This window comes from Pagrus major, chromosome 10, assembly GCF_040436345.1.
Source record: "Pagrus major chromosome 10, Pma_NU_1.0".
NCBI classification, from domain to species: Eukaryota; Metazoa; Chordata; class Actinopteri; order Spariformes; family Sparidae; genus Pagrus; species Pagrus major.
The window spans coordinates 20,511,889-20,528,018 of NC_133224.1; the positions used below are offsets into that span (position 1 = coordinate 20,511,889).

At 40.7% G+C, this 16,130-nt stretch overlaps 1 protein-coding gene across 2 annotated transcripts in view; it reads left to right on the forward strand.

The window, feature by feature from the left end:
- Window positions 1-16,130, forward strand: part of kdm6ba (lysine (K)-specific demethylase 6B, a) — a 100,535-nt gene that overhangs the window by 3,286 nt on the left and 81,119 nt on the right. For both annotated transcript variants that reach the window (XM_073474514.1, XM_073474515.1), the window contains one exon: window positions 230-270. The gene's annotated coding sequence lies outside the window, so the exon portion shown is untranslated. The remainder of the gene's footprint in view (window positions 1-229; window positions 271-16,130) is intronic.

Consider the following 16,130-nt stretch of genomic DNA (forward strand, 5'->3'; position numbering starts at 1 on the left):
AAAACCTACTACTATATTATTTCTAATTACTGTTGTAGTCTTTAGAAGAGATTCCGTTAGAACTAGTTGTTAATTCATAGCATTTACTCACAAATATAGTAAATGTTTTAAATAGAATTGCAATACATTCCATAAAAAGTCAACAAAAATCCCCCAAAATTTCCCACAAATGGCTGTTAATAATAGCAGATAAATTAAACTGATCCATATTACTATGTTTTCCCTGCAGGGGAGCCATCTACATTTTGCTGCATGCACCCACCTGCCCAGGTAAGACTTTTGACCTTTTATCCAGACTTTGACCTGCTTGCAGTGACACATGGGATGTACACGACTTCCCTGTTTTGTTATGTCGGGATGTCTGTCATTCCTGTTTTGTCTGTCCAGTAGATGTATTTGTCTGAGATTCTTTCAGAACAATGAAATGTTTGACTAGCTCAGATGTATTGAAATATCCAGCGTGTTCCAGTGTTCATATGTAACATCTGCTTTTGTGTAATTCAACACACAATTTAGAAGTGTTTTGCTGGGAGACACATAAATCCCTACAGATGTGGCATCATATCTATGTAGAGCCTCCTCTTCTCTACAATTTCCATCTCAGCTGTCCTTACTGTTTCAGAAAAAAATACAAACTTAGGGGAGGTTTTCTCCCTTTTTCCTGAAAGGACACTTATCCACTGAAATCATAACCATTAGAAACAAAATTCCAACCATATTGCGCTCAATTAGACCATTGTGCCCATTCTATCTATAATATGGACCTGTAGTTTTGATGGTTTGTTTGGGGTACAGGGGTTGCCTCTCTGACATAGTATATACCTTATATGGAGTCTCTGTGACTGACTCGTTCAGGTTATGAGGCCTGATGAAAAAGGTTTGCTGCATTTACTCACTCACACATTAAAAACTATTTTAAAGTTTGTGCTGACCTGCTACTTGCTTGCTCGAACTTTATATCTCATGAACCAGTTTGATTTTTTATATTTTTGTATTTGTGATTTGATGTGTGTGCTTTTCTGTAGCCTGTTGTTTTAGTAATGTTCCCCTCTATAAAGGCCCTGCAGTGTTGGTTTAAATTCATGATTTACTGACTATTGAAGATTTAGGCCTTTTCAACATGTAAATGGATATTTTTTCTAAACAGATAGTTTTTCCCCTCAGTTTAAAAAATAAAGTAAAAAACTGACCACAAACACACCAGGCCAGTAGGCGGCAATAAAGTCCATGTTAACCATGCACCAGAGATGAACTGTCTGAGTACATGTGGTGAGCTTTGTAGTGTAAAAGAAAATAATCCACAACCATAAACACTGCTAAATCAAATTGTGAACACAAATTGAGGTGATACCATAATTTTGCAAACGCTCTGTTTTGTCCACAGGCAGATGAATGAAAGTCAGCAATTTAGTGAACTAAAATGCTGTTTGCATGCGATCTAGAGGCCGAAGTGCAGAGGAAAATGTTCGGTTTGCTAAATATCTGTGTACATGTGGACAAGGCCTTCAATATTTTACATGTACCTCAGTTTTTTGGAGGTATGAGTCTTTTTCTCTTTCGCTACAGCAGTTGCCAGTTTCACTACAGCTAATAAATTGATTGGGCCTTGGGCCAGACAAGCACACACATGCACTTCAGTTGAGCTGTATACATTTAACACCCTTACTGTGTATACACACCTAACCAAATACCAGCTCTGTTTCATTTTCACACACACAGCCATCAAACACTTTTTGAATTTCATCTCAAACACCTCAACACCCTTCTTACCTACTGTTTTGATCTCAGAGGGACAAAGACACACACTCACACAGTCTGCAACACCGGCATCTCCCAAGACCCAGCCGAGCCTCGCACACCTGGGGTTTTCCATCACTTAGCCTGCTCAGCTTTATTACATACATTTACAGCTGGCAATGAATCAGATCCATTATACACATGAATGCACATGTGCACAAAATCCTCCTTAAGACCACATAGACACATGTTACTGAGCAGAAAGTAGGAGGGAGAGATGAGAGGTTCTTGGAAAAAGATAAAGATGTGCCTTTAAATGTATAAGAAGTGTTTTTCTCATTTCACTCACTTGTATCTAAAACTAATCTCTAAAACAGTTTTTCCAGTACTATTACTATAGATAAAGTAGTCCTAATGTACATACGATGGTTGGTACGCACACACATATATATATTCCATCCATTAGGTGTAGTGTATTGCAAAAGTTGTGAAAGAGTGATTTTTGGGCGAGACTGTAGTGTCTTACCAATCATTGGTCCCTTTGTAAATTATGTAGTGGAGGTCATACCTTATCTATTACACTGATTGTCATGTCAAGTGACTGAACAATGAAGAGTACTGCTGTACATTTTCTGGTAAACGTGTAACTGTGAGCACTGGCATCTATTAGTATGACAGCCCGTCAATCAGCCTTCATCTTTCTCTACACATGTGCACACTCTCACCCTTAAGACATGGTGCCTCATGTCACCTTCCCTTTGGGTTTGAGTCTCATAGTGTACCTCATCTACTATCATCACAGCTTGTAGTGTTTTTTATACACTGCATCGATGAATGCACAACATGGCTGGTACTGTATCCTGGTACTGATTTTGCTTATTATATACCTGAAATGTTGTAGGGTTCGCAAGCTGTTTGTGTGTCATTTCCTCTAGTGTTGGTAGGATTCCAGAGAGTCAACTTTCATACTAATAATAAATCTAAGGCAATGATGATGTCAGCATATTTGACTTACAGAGCTTGGCAGCACCCTTAACACCAGGGTTTTGATGTTGGCTCATTGTAAGTGAAATAATTCCATATGCTGCACCTGGGACCAGTTTTGTCAGACGTTTCATTTGGACAGGGATCAAGTTTAAGACATAGTAGATGAGTGGCATATGTTCAGCTGCACAATTTTGCTGTGCAGATCAGTAGGAGTCCATAGACTCCAGTAAGCATACTGTCCTGCAGATGTTGATACTATAGGGGGAGTAACAATCAAATTAAATTTTAAATGCTGATATATTGAAGTTAAGAGTGCAATATGATCAATGTGAAGCAATTTTGTGAATGTGTTTATCGCTTTTTACAGTAACTGTGTCAGGAAATGTAACGTAACTTAAAAAATGAAATCATCACTGTCCCTCTTCTTTGCATAAAGCAGCATGTGGACTGATTTTTATGTAAAGGACTCTAGACAAATTATTAGAGAAAATTCAATGGATGTGAAGTCTGTGCTCCTGAGTGCTGTGCCTGCGTCTCTTCCGCTTCCTTAAAGCACTAGTGGTGCTTACTAGTGGTGCTGCTACATTAGCTCACTCGGGCTTAGAAATGGAGTACACAAACAGCTGTCAAAGTACAGTAATTTGCAAAGGCAAACCAGCCAATTTACCAGCCAGATCAGTCCCAGGAGTCTTGATGAATTAGCGAACATTATCCACTCAAAACAGCATTTTGATACGTTAACTAGCAATTAGTCTGCATTAGCAAGCAAGCTGATATTAGCTAACATTAGCCAAGCCAGGCAACAATAAATAGCCCCATTCACACTGATTTTCAAGGCAGGAATATTGTGCCGTTATTCCGCCTCGCCATCTGTATGAAAGTTAGAGGTGTAATAGGACAGTTTTGTTCCGCCTCTGATCTGTCAGCGGAGGTAGTAACAGAGCCGCAACAGAACTGTGTGTAAGGGTAAGCTGGCAGCATAGGACAGGGGTGTGACGTTTTGATGGCGTTCACAGTCCAACAACAAAACATATCCTTCACTGGATATCTCTCATAATAAAAGACATTCGAAATAAAAGTGGAATGTCTCCACTACGACCCAGTAAAGCCATGTTACAAGACCAAACAATAGTAATGTGGTTGCAGGCAGTGTCTTTTGCAACTTATATGATGAAAAAAATGTTGAATTAATAGAAAAGTAATTAATAATTAATATAAAAGTTATAAAAGTTATTAAAAGAAAAGTTGCTGTCACTCTATCTGTCCTACCAACTCTGTGTCACATTTCTGCCTGAAAATAGTGTCTCTCTCTGGCAGCAAGAGCAAAGCAGCTCCCGCTGTTGACTGGCAGTGATAATGTGACGTGATTTCGAGCAAAAAATGTTAACTCGCATGTCTTTGTCACTTTCCACTATTGTGTTTTTCTAGTTACTGTCTTTGACATCTTATATAGAAAAAAATCGCCAAATTTAATGTGGAAAAGTCACCACCACCTGCTCAGTCCTCCCTGTCAAGTCTTTCCCCCGGAAAACAGCATCACTCTCACTCTTATTTTTGTTGTTTTCCATGACGCATGGTGAGTCAGGCTCTCAATCACACACAATATAACAGCATCCATAAGATTATAAACAGTTGGTGGAGACATGTTTAGATTTACGTTATGACATGTACTGTCACTGTCTTTAAAACCTCTTTTGGTTTCGCAATGCCGGCATGCTGTGTAAAATTACACACTGGAGCAGTGTTATGCCGTCCCTGCTCGGCTCAGTGTGAATAAAAAAAGGTGGTGTAGAGGCGAGCCTTCGTTGCAATGCTGTTGCGGAATCTTTGTCTGAAAATGGCTATTAAAGTAACTGCACAAAGTAAAAGTGTAGAACTAACTATTGCTTTTGATTAGCAATGCAAGGCAATGTGTCCAACTAGCTAATTGTAACCCAAGCTAACCTGGGGTTGCTGGCTGGTTGAGGCTTGGCTGCGGGGCATTTGTCTGGCATTGGGTGCTTTGGGATGTTGGCTGAAGCCATCAAAGGTCCAAATAAAATATTGAAACATTACAGATAGTAACATTATTCTAAATATCATTGTAATGTATTTCCAGCGCTCATTTCAACATTTAGACTCGATATGTAACAACAGGATACCGACTGAGGTTCACTTAATGGCCACTGGTGTCATTAATAAGGGTTTTTTAAAAGTTACACAGAGCCTTTCTAATAGTGAATGTTATGAGTCAGACTTTACTGGCCTTGGAAATGTCAATACCCCAAGAAACTTGTGATGTCGCCCACTGTCCAGTTTGCATTACACCCTATTTCATAGAAGCAGGTGACAGTGCTCAGTGCAAGGCGTGGGACAGGACATTTGGACATGGCATCTGTTTTTCCCATCTGCTTTGTCTACATCCTCCTCCTTGTTCTTTTCTTTCTTCTAAATGCTCAAGTCCATGTGCCATCTACATGTGCCACACACCCAGTGGAGGCAACACAGAAAAGGATCTATGCTGTCAGAACATTTTCAAACATTTTCTAAAAGAGAATTCTTAATTATTTATTCTGTGCTGACTTTAATCTGTCACAGCAGTGATTAAGAAGTTTTGAATAGATGCGTGAAACTGTCTCAGACCCTGAGAATGAAGGGCATGGAATAAAAAGAAAGAACAATGCTTTTGGTTTAAATGAGAACAGATTTGAAGGGAGGATGTAGAGAGAGAGACTGAGGAAGAGAGGTGGCGAGAGCTGACTCAGGATGCCTCGGGGGGAGGACGGCAGGAAGCAGTGGGTGAGGAGGAGGGCAGGAAAGAGAGGTAGGGGGAGAGACTCCTCTTCACCCTCCTCCTCCTCTGTCATCATCAGTGGTGTCATCGAGGGAGGAGTGGTGTAGGGAAGGAAGGAGGAGAGGTGGAGCTGACATCATCCACCTCCTGGAGGTCTGTGAGGGCGTATTACCACATTCTCCCTGTTAAAGCTTTTAACAGTCACATTTATGCCATCAAAGGGATTTTAATGCATTTAAACAACAGCTGGTCGTGAAAAAAAATCATGTTCGAGAAATGCCGAGTCCAAGTAAAGAACAACTGGCTGTGAATAAGTGAACAGCAAGGCAGGGATGAAAGAAAGGATAGAGGAAAGGAATGATGTGATGAAACAAAGAGGTGTGCAGAAAGAGAGCTCCTCTGCCTTTCTGGTTATGTAACTTTCCTGCAAAAGAGGGCATTGGGTTTGTGTGTGTGCGTGCTAGATCTCATGTAAGCTCTCTTTGCAGGGTCTGTGTGTGAGTGTGTGTGTGTGTGTGTGTGTAGGGGTGACAGAGTTTGCAAATAAGAAGATGCCCAACATGCCCCCTGTCCTTTGCTGTGCTTGCTGTTTGGCCTGCGTTACCCAGCTGTCACAAGCCTCTGTTGGTATGCTCTATACTTGTGTGTATGTGTTTGTAAGATGTCTGTGTGTGTCTCTCTGTCTGTAGCAGTGTTTTAATAGTACAGCTAAGTATATACTCTGACGCCTCTTACTATGAAGTGTTTCAGTGTTGATGTGAGCACCTGTGAGTGTCTTAAGGCCCCACGGTGGTTTTGGAGGTAGTTAGGGGAGGTTAGATGGTGCAAGATTAGTGCAAGGTTATGTGTGTGTGTGTGTGGGGGGGGTGTGTGGGATGGGGGATGTGGTATATTTTTATACAAACTAAAATGGGTCGACAGGTAGACAGGGAAGTTACCTTTTAATGTGAAACAACTGTCATCTCCAGACAGATGATTATGATTATTAGTAGGAGAACAAAATTAATACACTTAAACGGTAGCTTTGCTGATTTTCAACCAGCTTTGTATTACTACAATGTAGGTAATATATGCAAATGAACACTGGTAAACATCTCTCCATTTTGCCTGCAACCCCACGTTTTTGCCAGCATCAACTACAGATTATTGTCCTGCATTTTGTAAGAGTTCATCCACAGACACTAAGAGTATAGTTGGATCGAGAGAGAGCGCCACCAGTCATTGCATCAAACTCTGATCAAACTACAGTAGGCAGTGCTGATAAACTATCAACCAAGATTTTGTTACTACACTGCTAATTTTTGACCGGAAATATTTTCAAAAACATATTTGATCATACTGTTTAGCTGCAACAGATTGTGAACCGAAGCAGCCACTATATTGTTCCTGTTTTATGAAAACGAAGGCTGGAAAAACTCTTATCACAAATTTGAACCACGATCCTGTTCATTGTCTATTTCTCTCCTTAAATGCTTTCAAAAACATATTTTTGTACTGTTTAGCTATGATACAATATTGTTTCTTACCAGCTGCTCCCCTTTCTGTTTCAAAATGGACTCTGAGCCAAAACCAAGCACTGCACCACTCGCAGTACGTCACCCATCAGCATGAGTGGTTAATGTGCCGGTGCGGTGCACTGTATTGTGGATGTTGTGGGGTTTTACCTTTTTAAGCAAAAGTGAATATCACAGCCCTTTTTCTCTGTTTTCACAAATACTCCTTTAAGTAATACTGTTGCAAACATAAGTCATATCATGTGCCAGATTGTCATTGTTCTGGAGTTGCAGAAATATGTCCAAAAATGATTTTCTTCACACATTTATTGATTGTTCCTTGTCTCTACACTGGGATGTAGTGTTCCACAAAGCCTGAAGTCACATACTGTATGGACCCTGATGTACAGGCCAACAGTCCACCATGTGGCGCTTTGGGCTTTGTATGACTGAACATAACCTGACTTTTGTGTGTATCTGTATGAATGGCTCCACAAGTGAAAGACCAAGAAAAAAATTACTTCTACATTGCTAGCTCCCCTGTAAAGTTTATATTCTGAGCATGTGAGGAATAGAGCGCTAGTTTGTGTTAAACAACATTGTAGATAAAAACAAGACAAATACAAACTATGTATCAGGATTCCAGTTGTTCCACTGATTAAGAACGTTTCATTTGCCTCTCTTATCTCCAGTCTCTGACAGTCTATATAATAATCAGAAGAAATAAAGAGTACATTTGTGCAATTAGCTGCTGATTGCAGATGCTAAATGTTTGCATGTTTGCCTCACAGGAAATGACCATGGCAACATATGATGAAAACATACAAGGTACATCTTTAAACTTGGGTTTGGTTTTACCTGCACTGCAACTCAAAGATCTCAATAGAAGTAACAAGAAACATAATCTAGTGGAGTATTTCATAAATTCACACCCACAGTGTGATCATCTCTTTTTGGTCTGAACCATAACTGGATTAGTTGTATTGTCTTGAGGACAAACTAGTGCTCCCACTAGCTTTTTCAGAGATTTGCTTTAGTATAGCACCGCCTTCATGTTGTTGTGGGAAGAAAATTTAGGTGCAGTAGTTGTTGTTCTGAGCTGTGGCAAAGAGGGCACAAGACGTGAACCTAAAAAAGAGAGGCAGCTGTAAGCTTACACAGGCTTTGGTAGATAGTGGATGTGCATTTCCCAAACCAAATCCCTTTCTTGAACAAATCCACTGCCAACCCCCCTTCAAAGTGGAATAAAAAACACAAAAAACACCACTGGAGCTATAAGCTGTCTTGTGTTGTGCTCCCTCACCCTCGGACCCTCCCTTCCCACCACCTCTCCCCGTCTTCCTACCCCAGCTCCTGTTCTGGCTTTCTGACTCTCAGGTTTCTCCCCACCCCCTAGCCCTCTACACCCCCATGGCCCCCCTTTGACCCCCTGTTACCCCCCATCCACTCCCTCACCCTCCCTCTCCCCAGGGCAAGCCAGCAGCTCCCAGCCCTTTGTGCCTTCCTTCCCCTCCCTCCTCCTCCACCTCTGCCTCCCCCTGCCTTTGTGTGTGAGAGGCCAGCAAAGGGAGAGAGGAGAGGGAGGCTGCAGAGGAGGAGAGAGGAGCTGGAAGAGAGGGATCCTATAGATCAGATGTGAAACCAGAGCTTGAAGCCTTTTTATTTTGACATGCTCTTACTTGACTTGTGAATTTACACATTGAGTGAAGGCATTGAATTTACCTTGTCCAAGTGTTGTCAGTGTCCTTCTGTTGCTGTTTCATGTAGTTTTGATGTATTTTTTGCGTTTTCTTACCACCTTCAGTAAATTTAATTGAAATTAGTTAGATTGATTGATGTATACTGTACCATTAATCAACCAATATCATTTTAAAACACAGCAACTGTAGGATATGGTATGTAAACCTGAGTTGTCCATACACATCATTTTCAAATCTTTTTCAATTAGAAGTATTTGTTTTAACCACGTAAGGCTGATGATGCATAATGAGAAAAAAATAGAAATGCCTGACACAATGTTGGGATGACCGTAGGACGTCGATTTTTAAGCCATTGTAGCCTATGACTTCTATACAAGTACACACGTTAATCATGTTACAAACAAACTAAAAAAAGACTAATCTTTTGACCAAACTTTGTGTCCATTTTTGGATCAGCATGGCTGACCACTAATCCAACCTGACAACCCTGCATATGATTCCCATTAATCAAAATGTATGTGATGGTATGAAAGATTAGTGATGCTCATATGTTAGAGCTCTGCATTTTTTACAAAGGCAAATGAACAGTTACAATGCAACGGCAGACCAGACCAAAGAGGAAGCAAAAAAATCACACAATCTACCATTGTATTTGATTTTTTGTTTAATCTGAATACATTTTACAGTCCCTATGATTGTAAAACTTTCAGGGTTACAGAAATATTTAAATATTTGACACCACAGAAAGGAATATTGTATATTTTATATATATGTATATAAGTGTGTTTGATGTCAGCTGATTATAGGTATCTGCTGAGAGAGACCAAAGTTCTACTTAACCACGGAATAGCTTTTCAAAGTTAATATGACTTGTTTTGACATGCATGTTGACAATACACATAGTCATACAGTACACATGAAATCATAAACACAGGATGTCAGTGAAAGAATACAACATACTTTAAGGAGCTCGAGGGTTATTCTGAAGCAGACAGCATATATGATATACACACATTTTCCACATTTGCAGATGGTGTGTACATAGCACTGACATGTCATGTTTAACTTTAAACACATGCATTCACGTGGTATTTTACAAACATACAGCACGTGCATGGACTTGCTCAAAGAGGTTCCCACTGTGCCCTGTGTTAAGGAACTACACACTGTAGACACACAGAGCTGATTGGCTTAAATGAACTTATGGATGAACTGTAGCTAAAAAAATATATTGTACTGTAGAAGTACAGTGTATTTATGTATGTATAGTATGTCCAAGTAGGATTCAATAGGGGGCAATATAGAGCAGTACAGACAGATACAGTATGCAATGAACACAGAAAGTATAGTGGTACACTGTACTGATTGGTTTTACCTGTACACTGTTCTGTCTGTGTCCTCATGAAGAAAACACATGCTGAATTTCAGAATCTTGAAAGTGTTAATGACATAATTGGAAATATATTTGATAGCAGTGTGTAGGCAGAATGTGTCATAACAAATATGAGCAATAGCCAAATACCAGGATGACATCAGATATTTTGAAAAGGTTTTTTTTTCTGCCTATGCCTACCTATGACTGTTGACTTGATCTTCGATATTTCTGTAGACTTGCTTTAAATAGCCAAGATCTTGAGAAGTCTCCCAGAAGTAGCCTGCATAAAAAACAAACCATTCCAAGAGCTGTATCTGAAGTCATGTGTCACCCATACAAACTTATTCATAACACAATTTGGCACAGGTCAGTGAGTTCAGACAGGGTAAATGGGCCAATATGTGGCTGAGAGGGCTTTCAAGTTTGTGTTCAGAAAAGGTGGCCAGACACTGAAGGCGTCATTCACCTATTGACCTACCTAAATGGCTCACAGAGCGGCCAGCAGATAAACAACACACACTGAAATATACAGAAACAGTGACATGTGAGCACATGTGAGGGGGGCTGTGTGGGATAGAGTTTAACAGAGCGAGAAATATATAGAAGCTGGTGTGTGAATGTACAGATGGATGTGTTAATAAGCTTGTCTCACCATGTGTACATACATTTTGCATTTGCTCTCTGAAGACCTAGAGCACCACACATGCATTTTTAAAACCCTCAAAACAGAAAGCTGGGTCGGGCTGGGTGCATTTGCGTGCATATATGCATGCTTATCTGTGAGCATTTGTGTGTGCGAATCTGTGTATGTATGTGTGAAATCCACTTGCAGGGAGTGCATGCTCAGTAGGAGAGTATATTCCTGGAAAGCCAGCTGCCACTCCTGTTATCACAGCTAACTCGATTAGAGGAGCTTCTGCCGCCTAACCCTCTGCTCTGAGAGCTACAACATCCTTGCACATACACACCCACACACACTGGAGGACCCCTACTCTAGATTTAATTGAATCAGACCAAATAAAGTACACAGTGCCTCCAACTAATGCATCGTTGTAACCGTTGCACTTAAAGTTCGTGCCAATAAAGCTCCGTGAGTCAGATGTATTGTATATATTATACTGATAGCATAAAAGCTCAACGCAGCAATTTTTAAGTGGTTAAGTAAAACAAACTTAGCATGGCTGGCCAATCTGACAACAAAAATATTTATTTGTTCTTCACATTTCAGACACGTCAAACCAGGGCTTTGAATAATATTCTGATACACAATGTATATCTGTATTTTGAAATCTCCTCAAAAGCACTCATGCTCAGCACATAAATGCTAGCAGTGTGCAACAAAATCAAATATGATACGATAATTATGACCAAATACCTACATATCTATTAAGCAGCAATATTGTTGGAATGACTATTTTAATAAATAATCATCTGTAATGTAGATATAATGACTAAGAGCTTAAAGGTAAGTGTTAGAACAAGTAGAACAGTCTGGTATGTTCACTTTACTGTAATGCAGCCTTTAAAACTAGGGAATGTTATGCCATGTCACAAAAGAACCATATCAAAAACCAAAGATGATGATATAAAATCATATCACAATAATCATTTTTTAACCCTACATTTCATCAGGGAGTTTCACTGAGAGCAATCCTCTCTTTTTTTTCAGGAACACCCAGATCACATTCACCCAGGTACACCCATTCACACCTGGAAGCTACTCAGTACAAATCCAAGTAGCTCTGCCGGCCACTGAACAGCTCCATTGAAAGCAGTTAGGCTTAAGGGCCTTGTTCAAGAGCACATCAGTGATGGTAATGAGTGAGGGACAAGCACTGCTTTTCACTTTCCTCACCCAGATTTATCCTGCTTGTCCTCTAACCTTTAGGCCACCACTGCCACTACCACTGCCCCCAATACAATAATGATAAAATTGATATATTGCCCAACCCCTACATGAAACTATGAAAATATGACTTTAGTCTTTAGCAATGTTTGGTGTGTCAGTCTTTGAATTCATAACACCCAATGTAACCTCTGAGATGGCACTCTAATATTTACTTTTACAAACTGTTAACAGAAAACAGCAGTTTGCTACTGTTGTACCAATTAACCGCAGCAAAGCAGAAATGTCAGTTAGGCAGCCAGCCTTTCATGTGAGGTGCTGACCTTTCCCAGTGATCATGCTAATCATTGATTACTAAGATAAACACAGGCTACCATAAGAGCCCATTATTGTCCCCCCCAAAGCCTTCCTATGGACAGCGGTTATAATTAGGCCCCGGGGTAATTGGCTGACTAATTGCTGTTTGTGGGATACATACATGGCCTATCGTCAAACCCAAGGGGAAGCTCTGCTATTACTTTTAATTACCTGCTGTTAAGTTTGACAAGTGACCCCGAGTGCTGTTTTTGGAGCTGATGGTAGTGTTTCGTCTTGTGGGAGGGGATACTGGATATCAACCTGCAGTGTGGACACTGCCACAAAGGCCCAGATGGATTGCTTCTGTAGTTACACACATACACACTGTGGGGTGAACAGACACATGCTGGCTTTTTAGGCAGCAGACCCATTCATCATGTGTCTTTCTGTGGAGGAGCTGCTATTCATTGTCTCTCCTCCTGCTTATTCTCCAGGAGCCGTTCTGTCTCATGCATCTCTCTACCTCTCTCACTACTACTTCTCTCTTTGTCTTTGTGCCCCCCTCCACCTCTCTCCTCTTGTCTTTATATCTTTGATACTCTCCCTCCCTCTCTCACACCCTTTATATATCTCGCCTCACTGAGAGAACAAAGAGGACATAGCTAGTTACCTTGTCTGTGTCTCTCTGCCCGCATGTGTGTTTGAAATGTATGAAGTGCCATGTTAAGGTCTCATCCCAACAAGCTAGTTCTTCCAGTGAAACAGAAATCACTTGAACATATATTAGTACTGTGTAGGTTACAGATTACAGAGGGTTAAGAAGCCAGAGCAGACATCTGCTATGTAGCCTGCTGTAGCCCTTCAGTTAACATCATTAGGACGGGGGATGTACAGTAGTGAAGTATGAAGAAGATTATGTACACTTACATACACATTAAATGTACAAGGGGCTCCAATTAAGGATTATTATCATTGCTGATTAATCTGCCAGTTATTTTTACGTTGATTGATTAATTGTTGTATTTAAAATGTTAGAAAATGGTGAAAAATGTCCATCCCAGTGTCCCACAGGCCAAGATGATGTCTTTTAAATGTCTTATTTTGTCAGTGCAAAACCCAGAGATATTCACTTTGATATTATATAAAAGAAAAACGAAGGACATTTCGTAGGTGGTACATATATCAACATGTTACAAATGTGTTGATATGTGTTCAGTGACTTTTGTACTTTGTGCACATCATTAATTAAAAAAAAATCTATAAGACAGAATTCTGCTTCCTCTTAAACACAGTCCAACACATTCAAGACTATAGTGTAGAAACCTCTTTAACCTTAAGAGTGAACCTGAGGGAGGACTGTGAGAATGTTTGCTTTCATTTGAAGATGCAGACTGACAGATGGACAAACGTGGAGTGGGACAGTGTGTTTCTTCTCATGTGTCAGAAGGTACTGATCCAAGCATTTCCTGGGTTGACTGTGTTGGATGAAATCGTATTCCTGCTCCTGTGTGTTCTTCACTGTGTAACACTTAGGCACATGAAATTACACATTCACAGGTGTGGAGACAGCAGTTAGCTGTTTGAGTTAGCTTGCCTGCCATGTGAGTTTTGTTTATATCTCTGTTGCTTTCAGACTAATTGCTTTGGCTGGAACTCATCAAGGGATGGTCATGATTGCACAGTATGTACAGTATGGAATGTGTGTGTGTGTGTGTGTGCGTGTGCGTGTGTGTGTGTGCACTACATAGGCCACATCCAGGGCCAAGAGCAGGCTTGTGTTGCCATGGTGAAAATGAAATCCAAAATGCAGAGTTGCAAGGAAACCCCTGATTGGCTGAGGAGCCATGCATGGGATTGTGATGCATGCTGTCAGCTGGCCAATGGGACGCAGGCTGAGCCAGGGCTGTTGCTAAGGGGAGTAGCTTGGAACAGAGTCAGCTGGGTTTTCTCTCTCTTCTCTCTCTCTGCTTCTCCCAGTCATTTTCTGGCTCGCTCGTCCGCTCTCTCCTAATGCTCACTCTGCCTTGCCCTCATTGACTCCTTCTCCCCCCCTCCTTCCCGTCTCCCCATCCCCCCCCCACATTTTTTTTGCACTTCTACACGTGCGAAAGGGGAAAGAGCACATGTTGAAAAATTCACTGAATATTTCATGCAGCTTGTTGTGTGGGGCTGGGCTGTATCCAAAGAGGCCATGCACACAAAGTGATGTTTGTGTGTGTGTGTGTTTGCCTGCGTGCTTGAAAGTTTGCATGTTTATATCTGTTTGTTTATTTTATTGTGTGTGCTTTCTCAGTATGTGCATCAGTTTGGGCTTTTGTTGCTCTTGTTTTTGTTCATGCCCATTTGTTTGTACCTTTTTTATGTACGGAGACTCTTATGTGTACTTACACTGTCTTTTACCTCTGAGTGTTTGTATTCTTCTGGTCTTTCATGTGTGTGAAGTGCTAGTATGTATTTGTGTGTTAAATGTCTGTGGGCTCATATTAGGGAGCCCTCCAGGGACGTGGGGCTGTCTAGCAGAAGTGTTTGAATGCAAGCCAGGGTGCGTTGGGTACGCGCCTGGCGTCACGTAGTGCTGAACCCCCTTCACTACCACCTCTCCTCCACCCTTTCAGTAGTACCCCATATCTAACTGCTGGGTTCATTACTATTCACTTCAACTTAGATTATTGATCCTGTCCCTGAAAAAAATTCACTTGTTACAGCAGCGCAAAAGTCATAAAGCTAAGGACCACATAGAAATGTTACAAGATTAAAAAAAAAAAATAATTGGCATAAAGAAATACAAGTTAAACACAATGTGAAATATTCAAAATAATAATTCAAGCAAAACAGAAAAATCCATACTGTATCCATATCATATATATTCATATTCAATGGTTTGCTTTCAGTCGCTTTTCTGCTTCCATGATGTGTCAGTGTCAGTATGGGCTGGCTAGTGACATGGCAATGACATGTTTCATCTCATTGCTGATGATTCCCATAATGCATGGCTCTATTAGCTTTAGTGGTTACCATGCCAACTCTCGTACAGCCAAGGTTTAAGTTAAGGCTCTGTGTTGATTTGTCAGATTGTATTGTAGCATTTCAAAAGCTTTACTGATTTACTGAGCTTTACACATACGCATACATAAGCATCAGAAAGTAATGTACTAAAGCCATGACTTAAAATAGTTTAGTAGGTTTTAGTTATATCTAATGGGGGAGAATTTTGTTTGTGATATTTGCCTTAATCAAAGAAACTGAGACTCCTCCTGTTTAATGTCCCACCTATTGAACATTAATTCAAATGACAGTAGGCATTGTTTGCCTCCTGTGCCATTGTGCGTGTTAATGACATACACTGTACATAGGAGTAGGCTGAGGTATTGCGTGTGCATCCACTCATGAGAATGTGGGTTAGCATCAGTCACATAGACTCATCATCAATTATTCATTTATGACACAGTTGCTGGATGAGTTGTCAACAGTCCGACTTTATTGGTGCAGCATTTGATTTGCGCATGTTGTTCTCCAGGCAGTGCAAGAGGAGTGTAATCTCGATTAAGCTATCTGAGGTATAGTACTGAGTCATCATATACACTGTGGTAGTCAATGATCAAACTTGGCCAAGAGGCAGCGGCAACACAAACAGTGACCTTTTTGTTAGTTTTTGGAAAGGCAGGAATATCGTACGTCACCTCACAAGTGGGCAGAAGCAGAAACAAAGCATCCGCTCTGTCTACACATTTTTCTGTCTCTCCCCCTTCTCTTTCCTTCCTCCTCTCATTTCCTCCTTCCACACTTCCTGTTTCCTGGCTCTCATCCTCTCTTTGTTCAGCTTTCTCTCTCACTGGTAAATTTTTCCTCCTTCCGCTGTCATTTAGTCTCTTTTCTACTCTCTCTCTCTCTCTGTCGCTCTCTCTCTCTCTCTCTCTCTCTC